Source organism: Vitis riparia, chromosome 17 (genome assembly GCF_004353265.1).
Source record: "Vitis riparia cultivar Riparia Gloire de Montpellier isolate 1030 chromosome 17, EGFV_Vit.rip_1.0, whole genome shotgun sequence".
In the NCBI taxonomy this organism is placed as follows: Eukaryota; Viridiplantae; Streptophyta; class Magnoliopsida; order Vitales; family Vitaceae; genus Vitis; species Vitis riparia.
In genome coordinates, this window is record NC_048447.1 from 2146305 (window position 1) to 2158262 (window position 11958).

General features: G+C 33.2%; 1 long non-coding RNA gene across 2 annotated transcripts; it reads right to left on the bottom strand.

The window, feature by feature from the left end:
- Positions 1 to 2467: 2467 nt before the first annotated feature.
- On the bottom strand, positions 2468 to 9181 carry LOC117904400. 2 transcript variants are annotated; one of them, XR_004649584.1, is made up of 3 exons: positions 8349 to 9181; positions 7323 to 7446; positions 2468 to 2751 (listed from the first exon to the last, which is right to left on the bottom strand). It is a non-coding gene; the product is annotated as an uncharacterized LOC117904400 (long non-coding RNA). The 2 variants fall into 2 exon arrangements; XR_004649583.1 differs by having other exon boundaries at positions 7343 to 7446; positions 8349 to 9058.
- Between the last annotated feature and the right edge of the window lie 2777 nt (positions 9182 to 11958).

Genomic DNA, 11958 nt, shown 5'->3' on the forward strand with positions numbered 1-11958 from the left:
TGTGTCTTATGACATTACGATGTCAAATAGATATACACCTTTCATAGGACCAAACAAACCCTTCACTGAGGTTGAGAATCAACTCTAATACAATTTATAACAACTCAAACCCAACTGTGTTTTGGCCCCAAAGGGGTCCTCGTGAGGAGTTCATACTTATATGACTTCAAAAAATTTCTCCCCTATCCGATGTGGGACATCATAAATACCCCCAAATAGACACAACGTCCTCGTTATGTGCCACAAGATTGTCAAATAAATAGACCCTCCTCATAGGACCAAATAAACCCACACATTAGAGTGGGGAATTAGCTCTGATACCATTTGTAACGATCTATATTTAATCGTATAGATATTGTTCGCTTTTGGCCCAAAGGGTCCTCACATCTATAAAACTCATCTATATGGTTAAAAAGAGTTCATACTTATATAGCATTAGAAACTTTCCCCCATATCCAATATAAGACATCACAAACACCCTTCATGCAAACATAACATACTCGTTGTGTTCCATAGTATTATGGGGTTAAACAAACAAATACCCCTCATGGGGCAAAACAAACCCCCACACTAGGGTCAAGAATTGACTCTAATACCATTTGTAACAACTCACACCCAACCCAACCATGTAGATATTGTCCACTTTAAATTTAAAGGAGTTCTTACGACTTTAAAACACGTCTACAAGGTTAAAAGGAGGTCGTACTTATATAGAGTTAAAAACTTCTCCACTATCTGATGTAAAATATCACATGAGGTATTTGATAAAATTTAAAACTCAATTTTAAAAATCTAGAAAATGACTTAGTAAATACTTCTTTTAAAAATCACTTCTTTTTTTTTTTCTTTTTTTTATGGAGTATACCACCAAAAACATAATCAAAAGTGCTTTTTAATTTATATCCAAACAGTAAATAATTCTCTATAAAAAATTTTTTGATAAAAATGTTAAAAATAAATGTGTTTTTATTATCATCAGTCCTAAGGAGGCCTTAACCAAACAATAATTTTCTTAAACTACTAGCTAACCCAAAAGTTTAATTTAGCTTAAAGGGAATAGGTCAATATTGTCCTCCCATGCTCTAGTTTCAATAAATATGTGAATAACTAGGATACCTGGAGTTTTGAATTCAGCTAATGTACCTATGCCAGGACAGGATATGACGGGATTTTTCTTTTTCTTTTTTTCCTTTTTTTAGTATTCTTTAAAAAAAATATTATTAAAATACAATTGTTTAAAAAATAAATAAATAAATGACACTTTTCATCAATTCTTTTATTTTTGCACTAAACTCCTATTTTTAAAAGCCAAATCCATTTTTTATTTTGAACTCGTTTATGGAAAACCCAAGTTCACTTTTTGTATTGAATTTGTCTTATATTGAATTCGTCTTTTCAAATATAAGTTTCCTTTTTATGGTAAAACTTTTTTATACTAAATTCATATTTTCAAAAAACAAGTTCACTTTTACACTTAAATCGCCTTTTTAAAAGACAAATTTTACTTGAAATTGAAATTGAAAAATGCTATAATTTTAAAATTATTTTTTATGTTACAGTTTTTTAAAAAACTCAGTACTCATTCAGAAAACTTGGATACGACAAGGGTCCATGTATGAGGATACTTTTCAATAATCAAGCTTCAAATATTCATTGTTTTAAGTTTTATTTCTTTTCTAAAAAAAAGGGTAAAAAAGAAAAGAAAGATAATTTTAGGCCCAATTTAGGAACTATTTTTAAATTTTATGTTCTTAAAAAAAACAAAAAAAAAAAAACAAAAAAACATATTTAACAATTAAAAAATAAAAAATAGTTTTATCTTCTTAAAAATAAAAAATTATGTATCTTTAGAGACTATTATTAATTGTTTTCACTTATTCTTTATGAATTATTTTAAAAAGTAATTATACAAATATAGAAAAAGATTAAAAATAAAATATTATATGTAAATTATTTTTAAAATACATTTAAAACAAGTTAAGAACATTTTTTATTTTAAAATAAATTTTTGTTCTACAAAACGTTATAAAATGTTTTTTTTTTTTTAATTATTATCAAAAACAGTTTTTTAAAACTGTTTTCAAAAACAATATTTCCCAAACAGGACCTTATTTTTTACAAGGATATGTTTTTTTTTTTTTTTTTTTTTCTTTTTGTGCTTCTAATAGACTTTCAATTAATTTTTTTTCCCCTTTGTTATGTGATGCAAATACCATTCAAGATCATTTTTTAGTTAAAGTCCCCCGCATCCTAAAAGTTGAGATATTAAAGATTTGATGCCTAGACACGCAGTCACACACTTGTACCTAAATGGATATACACATATAGGTAGAACACAAGACCAAGCTCATTAGGATAATTGAAAAATTCAACTTATATCAGGTCCTATCTCCACCAAAATCATGATAAAGGATGCTTTAGGTTTTAATGGTGATTTCTTTTTCAACCTTTTGAACCTCCATAATGGTGATTCAAAAGAGTAAAAACCCTAGACAAGAATCCATTAATATAAAATAACACAATGCAAGCTCTGAACCAAGTTAAAAAAAATAAAAAAAAATAAAAAAATTGAAACCATATAGTAAGAATGAGAAAGTTAAGCAAATCAATTACACTTGGCATGGTTACTATTAAATGTCTTAACAAATCATATCTTTCTCAATTCAGAGATCTGCCTGTAAAATGCAAGCTTGTGAGATCTCAGCACCAGTGGCAAAGGAGCGAATTCAACTAGATACCTTAATAGAATCCCTGTAAAGAAAACTAAAAGGTTAGTAAATGAAAAATAAGAAGAGTTGTTTTCAACAATTCAGTCACAATGATGGTAATAGATAACACAAAGAAACAAGAAGAAAATTGGTAATAAAGTTGGTAAGGATTCAATTAATTGGAGAGGTAGCTTTGTATAACAAGCAAGCATGTAGACTGAATGATGCAAATGTTGTGCCAAATGTACAAGGGCAGAGGGGTTGTGAAAAGCTTTTTAGCAACAAGCAGGTACCAACTATAAGCATGGTAAATCTTGTTGACCCATTACCTAAAAGCTTAAACTTTTTGGTCACACTGGTAATTAGTATGTTCAGAACGCTGATTAACTAGAGGTCTTGAGTTAACCAATGGATTGTGTAAGCTTTTGGTCCTACTAGTTAACAGCTTAACCTTTCAGGTAAAATTGATAACCTAACATGGTATCAAACTTCTTGTTAACCAATAGGTTGTGAAAGGTTTTCAACAAAAAGAAGGTAAAAACAATTAGCCTAGTATATATTATTGGTCGGCTATCTAACAACTTAAGCTTTTGGGTCAAATTGATAACCTAACATGATATCAAGCCCTTGGTCAATGAGGATTCATCACCACTTGGCCACGGTGGATGCGATGGCAAACAATTGGTGTGGCATTATACTTGTTTAGATTGTTGATTGAATATATGCATGACCAAGTAGGTGGTTTCATGCATCAATGGAGATAGAAGTAAGTGATGGCATGGCAAGAGGCATCTGGACCTAAGAGCAGATAGCCAAGTGACTCTGCAACATAGGAGCATGGACGCACACAAAGGTGCAACATGGCACAGGCAACAAGTGGGGTTTTTGCATCTTTCACAGGCAAAACATGGATTTTCTTAGCAAAAACAATTTACCTAGCTCGGTTTTACGAGGCATGATTTTGCAAGTGCAAGCTGCTTAGGATTTTCTTTTATTTAATAAAAATCCATTATGACAGCATAAGACAAGTTGATGTTTCTTCCTCCTAGAGTGGAAATGCCTCATAATGCTTGTTATGAGGAGTGGAGGGTGTATGTCAAAGCAACGGCATGGGCACTTCTGAAGGCATGGCAAGAGTTTGTCAAAACATGTATGAAGACCCTCAAAAGAGTAATGTAAGGTGTAGGGAAGCCTTACCAGCACAAGCACCATGACCATAATGCCATGGGTTGTGACACCCAAACTCTTTCAACTTCAACTAACACACTCATGTGGGCACAACATGATAAGGGTGTGAGTATGAGATTCTTGTCAAATACTCCTGTTTTGCTTTTACTATCGACTATTTTGATTTTCTCTTTTAAATAGAGATAAAAGAGTGTTAGCCTAGTATATATAGTGAGACCCATATCTTAATAGCTTGATTTTTTGGGTTAATTTGTAGCTTAATATAGAATTAGAATTGTAGTTAACTAGAAGTCTCTATAATCTATAACTGCTAATTTGTCCCTCCACATGCAGGTATGAGACTGCATGTGAAAGAGTGTGAGCCTAGTAAACATTATGGGCTCATATTCTAATAACTTAAGCATTTTAAGTAGCTTAACAATGAGAAAAGAAAGATTTTTTTTTTTTTTTAATTCAATTCAAGGACATGTTATTTTCTGCTTCTAATTTATTTCTATTTATTTTTATTATGTCATATCCAAGTACCATTCAAGATTATTTTTCAGCTGAATTCCTGAATCCTAAATTTAAAATGTGGAGGATTAGACACCTAGAAATACACCCACGCACGGCACCCATACCTGAACCCAGTAACATAAGCCATAAGCTACAAAAACTATAGCCATATGTCACAAACTGCTCAAAATGACCCTCACTTGAGCTTGTAAAGGAGATCAGGAAGCTTCTAGAACCATGTGGAGTCATACAGATCTCTACTAGTGGAGGAGTATAGAAGATTCTAGAGAAGTCTGGAGGCATCTGCACATCTCAACACAGAGGGAATATAAGGGAAAGGTGTGGAGTATTCTATAGAGTTCCAAAGATCCCTTGTACATATCATCTACATAACTTTTGTATAGGTCATTCTCGAGAATTCTAGAGTAGAGGGGAACCTTTGATGGTGCTATAAGGTTCCATAGGTTTCTATAAATAGAGGATGACCTCATTTGACCAAGGCACCAAGCACTTGAGAGCATTCTTAGTCTTGTAAAACATTCTTGTGTAATACAAGTCTCATTCTTCCAAACTCTCTAAGTGTTGCTTTCTTTGTTATTCCTAGCGTCAGAGTCATGTGCATTGCTTAGCACAGAAAGCTAAGTTCGGGGACAGGCTGACTTAATACCATCAAGTGGCTTGAGTTGTCTAAGTGTCACACATGAGCTGAAACAATAAGTTTGTGACACAGCTGCAATGCCATGATTGAGACAAATAAGGCCATAGGCTGGGTATTATTCAAGTAAGAAAGACACAATGGTTGGCGAGGCAAAACAACTGGGAAACATGCAAAGGTAGTGACCAATGCAAGGTCTTGGCATGGGCTACAGATCACACATACAAGTGCAAAGTGAATGGTCAGAAAGCTCTATTGGCATGGAAGGTAGTAGGCTGTTGGTACTGTTAAGGTTTTGTGGTTAAATAACTGTTACAAACTGTCAAGGGGTGTTTGGCCTGTTTGCTTTGTTTACAACATAAAGAAATTTTATGCGTCTTGAATTTCAAAGAATTCCAAGGTCAATTTCCTTGTATTCTACGAGTAAAAATATCAACTTGGGCAAAGTTGACCCAATATATTGAAATTTTGCATCTCACCCTAAAGGATTTATTGGTAGGAAAGTGGGGCATTCCTAGGACCACAAAAGAAAAAAAAAGGTGCAGAAAATTTTAACCTTAGGAGGACAATTGATATCAAAGCAAACTGATGAATCAGTTTCTCTATGGTGGGTGGCATTACTATTAAGGCATTTAGGGAACAAGTTGAACATGTTGAGGAATTTATGAGAAATTCTCCCACTAAAAGGGAGTGTAGAACAACCAAGGCAAACAGACTAGGGACAACCTCCTTTGAGGTTATAGACAGGCACAATAACTTAGGAAAATAAATATGTGGTGAGGTTTAAACAATGTTCTGATACAATGTTCAACATTCAATTTTGCCAAAAGTTTAAGCTATCAGGATTTGAGCCTACAATGTTCTGATATCATGCTCCCTGATCCGATGGAATAGATTGCTGACTAGGCTGACAAAATCCACGTGAAAAGCATGCTACTGCAACAGTGATAAACAAGAACTTCAAAGCCATAGAAGATGAATTATCTGTTGTGAAGAAGGCAAGTTGGGTGGGTTATTAGGCAATCCAAACAGCCCAACTGAGCAAAGGTCTCTGAACAAACAGGTGATAGTCCCTGGAATGAAAAGCTTCAAGTGAGCATGCATCGCAAAGAAATAGGAAACTTTCCTATAGGACATGGAACAGAATTTCAAGGCTGCTCATGCCAAAGAGAGGGAAAATGTAACCGGAGTTGCTAGTGATTCTAAAGAGGGTTTGGACCATTGCAATTGCTCAATGCCAACAATTTTGGGTAAGGGACTCAGAAACAGTTGCTGCATGTTTAGGCCATGGTCAATGGGAAAGTTGTGCAGGCCATCATGGATATAGGGGCTCTATACACATTTTTCTTGAAGCATGCGAGGCAACAAAGCTCAGTCTGGAGTTGGTACAATGCAGTAGAAAAGCAAAACATCAACACCGAGAAGGGGTTCATTAGGGGAAGGGTTCACAGTGTTGTTTTCAAGTTGGAGTTTGGAAAAGTCTTGCTGCAATTTTCCTCATCAACTTTGACATAACATTGGGGCATGAAAGGTTCATGCAAGCAAAGATGGCAGTGCTGCCACACTTGGGCCATACTGATCATGGATGAACAGCTAAAGTGTTAATGACATGGAAAGAAGAAGCAGAAGCAGTTTCAGTCCTTTCATTACTTTCATTTAAAAAACTTTCATTTTTTTGTTATACAAATACTTTGATGGAAGAAAAACAGTTTGGTCACTACTTTGCATTACAACTCATCCAGAGTCAACGAGTTTTCTTTTTGAGTTAGCATCTGCAGAAAACAACTCAGACCATGGGGTATATGCTGCTCAGTTTGTGGGTGAACAGGGGGTAGAGATAGCTTAAGAAAAGCTGTTTATTACAACATAAGGGATAAAAACTCTAAAAAGGCTCAATAGGAACTCAAAGATTCAGAATAAAACCCACCAATTAGAGATGTTAAGTCCTTATTGCTCACAGTAGTACTTGATATTTGGAAACAAACCATTATATCATAAATAAAGATTGACTTAAATCTTTTAAAATGGTCCCCAGAGATCAGAGCTTTGACACCAAGTCTGGAACAGTGAATTGGGCTTGTGGAAGACAAAAGAAGAGTAAGAAGAGGAAATGTGTCCCCTAATAATCAATGAAGAAGGAACAACATTCGCCCATAGTGCTTGAGATTTAACTATGTATGATATATATTGACAGAAAAAATTAAATGATGCAATGGAAACAACTTATTTATGTAGAAAATGCCAGCAATCTAAATGGAAATACAAGGTCTGCAAACCTGATATTTAGACAGCATACCTTCATGAACCGTCCATTTCCATCTATCAACTGAAAGTTCTAATCCCAAGGCAAAGGCTACTTGGAGATAATTCTGTATGCTGGTCTCTCAGATAAATTTTCTCCTACAGCAACAGATTTAATTTCACAGATCTGAATATCACCACTCAAACAACAGCATGTAAGACAATTTAGCAGTGCTGAATGCTTAGGGCAATGACACAAAGTCCAGCCACATCATCCAGGACCACTGATGGAGAGCTAGAACTTCCTCTAGTGGGACTGTGTATGCATATATGCATAATACATGGACATACACTTGCACATACATATGCAAAATCAAGTCAATCTGAATTACCAAATTTCAGAATCTAAGTCCAACGAGATGCCACTTCATGCGAAAATGCTATAGATTAGGACTGTATTCATTCAGCTCAGCCCTCACACCCCTGCATTGGTAGGTCTAGCACAGGGTAATGGCCTTTTCTTATAAACTAGAAAACCTTTCAAACTTCTCCAAATCTCATTGAACTTTTTACTTGTCATGCTCAAAATTTTATGCTCCAAATGAACAATAATAAAATAATCATCATCATCATCATCATAATAATAATAATAATAATAATAATAATAATCTTGTTCTTGAAGTAGAAAGTGTTCCATCTATATAATAATCTTGTTCCTGAAGTAGAAAGTGTTCCATCTGTTCCTGAATAGTTTCTTTCAAAAGGGTTTCTTAATCTTGTTCCTGAAGTAGAAAGCATTCCATTTGTTCCTTAATAGTTTCTTTCAAAAGGGTTTGAGCTTCCTCCATGAATGTCTTGGTAGAAGATATGATTTCTTGGAACCGAGGTTTATTCGTTTTTAAGTCATTACGTAACTCAACAAGAAATTTCCTTACCTGTCCAATTTCTAATGAATCAAGATAACCATTTGTTCTAATATAAATAGTCATTATCTATTCTTCCACCGTAAGAGGGGATGATTGGGATTGTTTGAGCAATTCACATAATTGTTGACCTCTTACCAATTGACTATGAGTAGCTTTATCAAGATCAGAAGCGAATTGTGCAAAGGCTTCTAATTCTGCGAATTGCGCCAGTTCCAATTTTGATTTTCCAGCTACTTGTTTCATGGCTTTAATTTGAGCCGCAGATCCTACTCTAGAGACAAAAATACTGACATTAATGGCAGGCCTGATTCCTCAAAATAGTCACTAATTATTTTTGCATAGTACTTATTTTCAGCCCATTTGAAGGCAAAAAAAAAAAAAAATCAATCTCCAATCAATTTTCACGAGTATTAGTGATTGTGAATCTATTAAAAAGACAAGGTGAAAGTTTGAAAGACACTCAGTTGATTAGAAAAATATTTCAATCTTTAGATTCAAACTCGAAATAGTTACTAATTATTTTTGCATAGTCCTTATTTTCAACCCGTTTGAAGAAAAAAAAAATCTTTGGGTTCAAGTTTAAAAAAGAATCAATCTCCAATCAATTTTCAAGAGTATTAGTTATTGTTAATCTATTAAAAAGAAATGGTGAAAGTTTGAATGACACTCGTGTGATTAAAGCATATTTTGGTCTTTAGATTCAAAGTTTGATTTGGTCATTGAAGAGACTAAAGATTTAGATTCTATAACTATCAATCAACTTATGGGGATCACTGAAGCCATAAAGAGAGATTAAAAATAAATAACCAAGAAAATTATATAAGTTCTTAAAAAAAAGTTACTTTAAAAGAGAATGAAGAAAATTTTGGTAATGAAAAATAATCATAGACTTGGTCATGGACATGCCCATGGCTAAGGAAATAGAGGAAGAGATATTTTTAGTTCATCAAACAAGAAGGAATAAGTCAAAATTCATGTTCCTCAAAAGAATATGAGAGAAGTTGCAACCCAAGGCAAAATGAGAGGAGATGATATGATAAGTTTCAAATTCAATGTTACAATTATTGTCAAAAGTATGATCATTGTGCTTATGAATGTAGAAGTGCTACTAACAATAGGGAAAGGAAGAACTATGTTGAAAAGAAGGATCAAGAAAAACCGGTTTTATTGTTGGCATATAAAAGAGAAAGTGAGGAGAAAAATGCATATTATCTTGACACTAGAGCAAGCAACTATAAGTGTGAATTTGAAAATATGCTTGTGGAGCTTGATGAATCGAAGTGTGGCCATGTTACTTTTGAAGATATATCCGAAATACAAGTAGAAGGCCTTTAAGGTAAAATTTTGATTTTTTTTTTTTTAAATGGAAGACATCAATTTATTTCAAATGTCTACTATATGCTTAACATGAAAATCAATATATTAAGCATTAATTCATAGAAAAGGACTATGATATTCACATGAAAAATCAAAGTCCCTCAATAAGAGATCAATATACCGATTTGATTGCTAATGTACTTATGATAAGAAATAGAATACATTCGTTGAACATTCAAACCAAAGTTGTAAAATGCCTAAAATATTATGTTAATGATTTCTCTTGGATTTTACACTTAAGTATTTGAGATCTTAAATGGTGAAAAGATTGCCCTCTATAAATCACTAGAATTAATTATGTGTAGGACATTTACTTTGAAAACGTGCTTGAAAAGTTTGCCAAAGAAAGCAACTACAACAACAAAAAAGCCTCTAAGACTCATTCATACCAATGTATGCAACCAATACATCCAAACTATTTTGATAAGAATAAATATATTTTACTCTTTCTTAATGATTTAAGTGAAAAAACTTAGGTGTATTTTTTTAAGAAAAAATCTAAAGTACTTAATGTTTTTAAGAAATTTAAAGTGCTTGTTGAAAATAAAAGTGACTACAATATAAGGCAACGAGATCGGATAGAGGAAGTGAACTCACATCAAAAGAATTTGAAGAATATTATGAAAATTATGAGATTCATTGACTCTTAACGGTTCCATATTCTCCACAATGAAATAAAGTAATTGAAAAGAAAAATAGAACCATTCTTGACAAGGCCCAAAGTCTGTTGAAAAATAAGAAAATGCCTAAAGAGTTTTGGGTTGAAGGGGTTGATTGTGCGATCTATTCGTCAAACTATTCTCTTAATTGAAGTGCATAGAATAAGATACCACAACAATCTTGGAATAGAAGACAATCAGGTATTTCACATTTAAGAGTGTTTAGAAACATTGCATATGCTCATGTACTAAATAAAAAACGATCAAAGTTAGATGACAAGAATGGAAAACATATTTTCATAGGATATGACTTGAGCTCTAAAGGCTAAAAGTTATATAATCTAATCAATGGAAATATCATCATTAACAGAAATATCAAGTTTAATGGAGTGGAGTATAGGATTAGAGTGCTCAAGAATGCAACTATGATACTCAGCTTTATGAAGAAGAAGAGCAAACAAGTGAAGCCTTACATCAGATCATTACTCTACCTTCATCACTACCTCCATCAACTCATGGAGTTCCAGCATTATCATCTTAATTGTATAATTCAAGTTAGGACACCATGTTTTAGGAGTCTACAAGAGCTTCATGAGGAGACATAAAATCAAAATGATCTACTTTATTTTTTCATTTTGCAAATTTTGAGACAAATAGGTTTTGAATAAATAATGCAAGACAAAAAATGGAAAGGTATTATGAATGAGTAAATAAAAGTAATAAGGAAGAGTGACATAAGAGAATTATGATATCTTCTAAAGGGAAAAAGATGATTGGAGTAAGATAGGTGTACAAGACAAAGAAAAATGCAAAAGGAGAAGTAGAGAGATACAAAGCAAGATTGGTAGCTATAGGCTATAAGGAACAACAAGTCATTGACAATGATGAGGTATTTGCTCTTGTTTTAGAAACTATAGATTAATTATCTCTTTAGCAGCTCAAAATAATTGGAGAATTTTTCAAATGGATGTGAAATCTGGTTTTTAGAATGGACATCTTGAAGAAGTGTATGTGGAACAACCCATTAGGTATGTGGCAAAAGGGCATGAGAATAAGGTTCTAAAATATGAATTAAAACAAACACTAAGAGCATGGAATAGTACAATTGAGAAATATTTTCAAGACAATCTTTACTCAATGCCCTCATGAACTCTACATAAAGGTGAATTGAAAAACGATATATTACTTGTTTGTTTGTGTGTGGATGATTTGATCTTCACTGGAAATAATCCAATAATATCTTATGAGTTCTTAGAAGTAATGACTTGAGAAATTTGAGATTACTTACATTGGTCTCTGTGAGTGTTTAGCTAGGTTGACAATTTCAAACAAAAATTCTGAAGTGTCTCCTCACTTGGATTTTCTAAATCCTTCCTTGGACTACTTAATGAAGATCAAGATGTTGAAAATGCTTAGAGGCCAAGTATATAGTCGAGGGTGTAGGTGAATGTAAATCAACTGAGTTTTAAAATTGCTATTTTTTTTATTGAACTACCTTTTTTTTTTAAAGAGTTAAGGAGGCCAGGTAGTAGGATTTTGACTAAGTGTTTTTGTGCCATGTTCTAGGATCAATCCAAATCTAAGTAAGATTGATCTATCTTTTGTTGGATCTTTTTTTAATCGTCTGATCGAGGGTTCCCTTTCATATTTATCCTAAGTGTTTCTAGTTTAGGACAGAGAATACCAACATCCGTTTTTCACTCCCATTA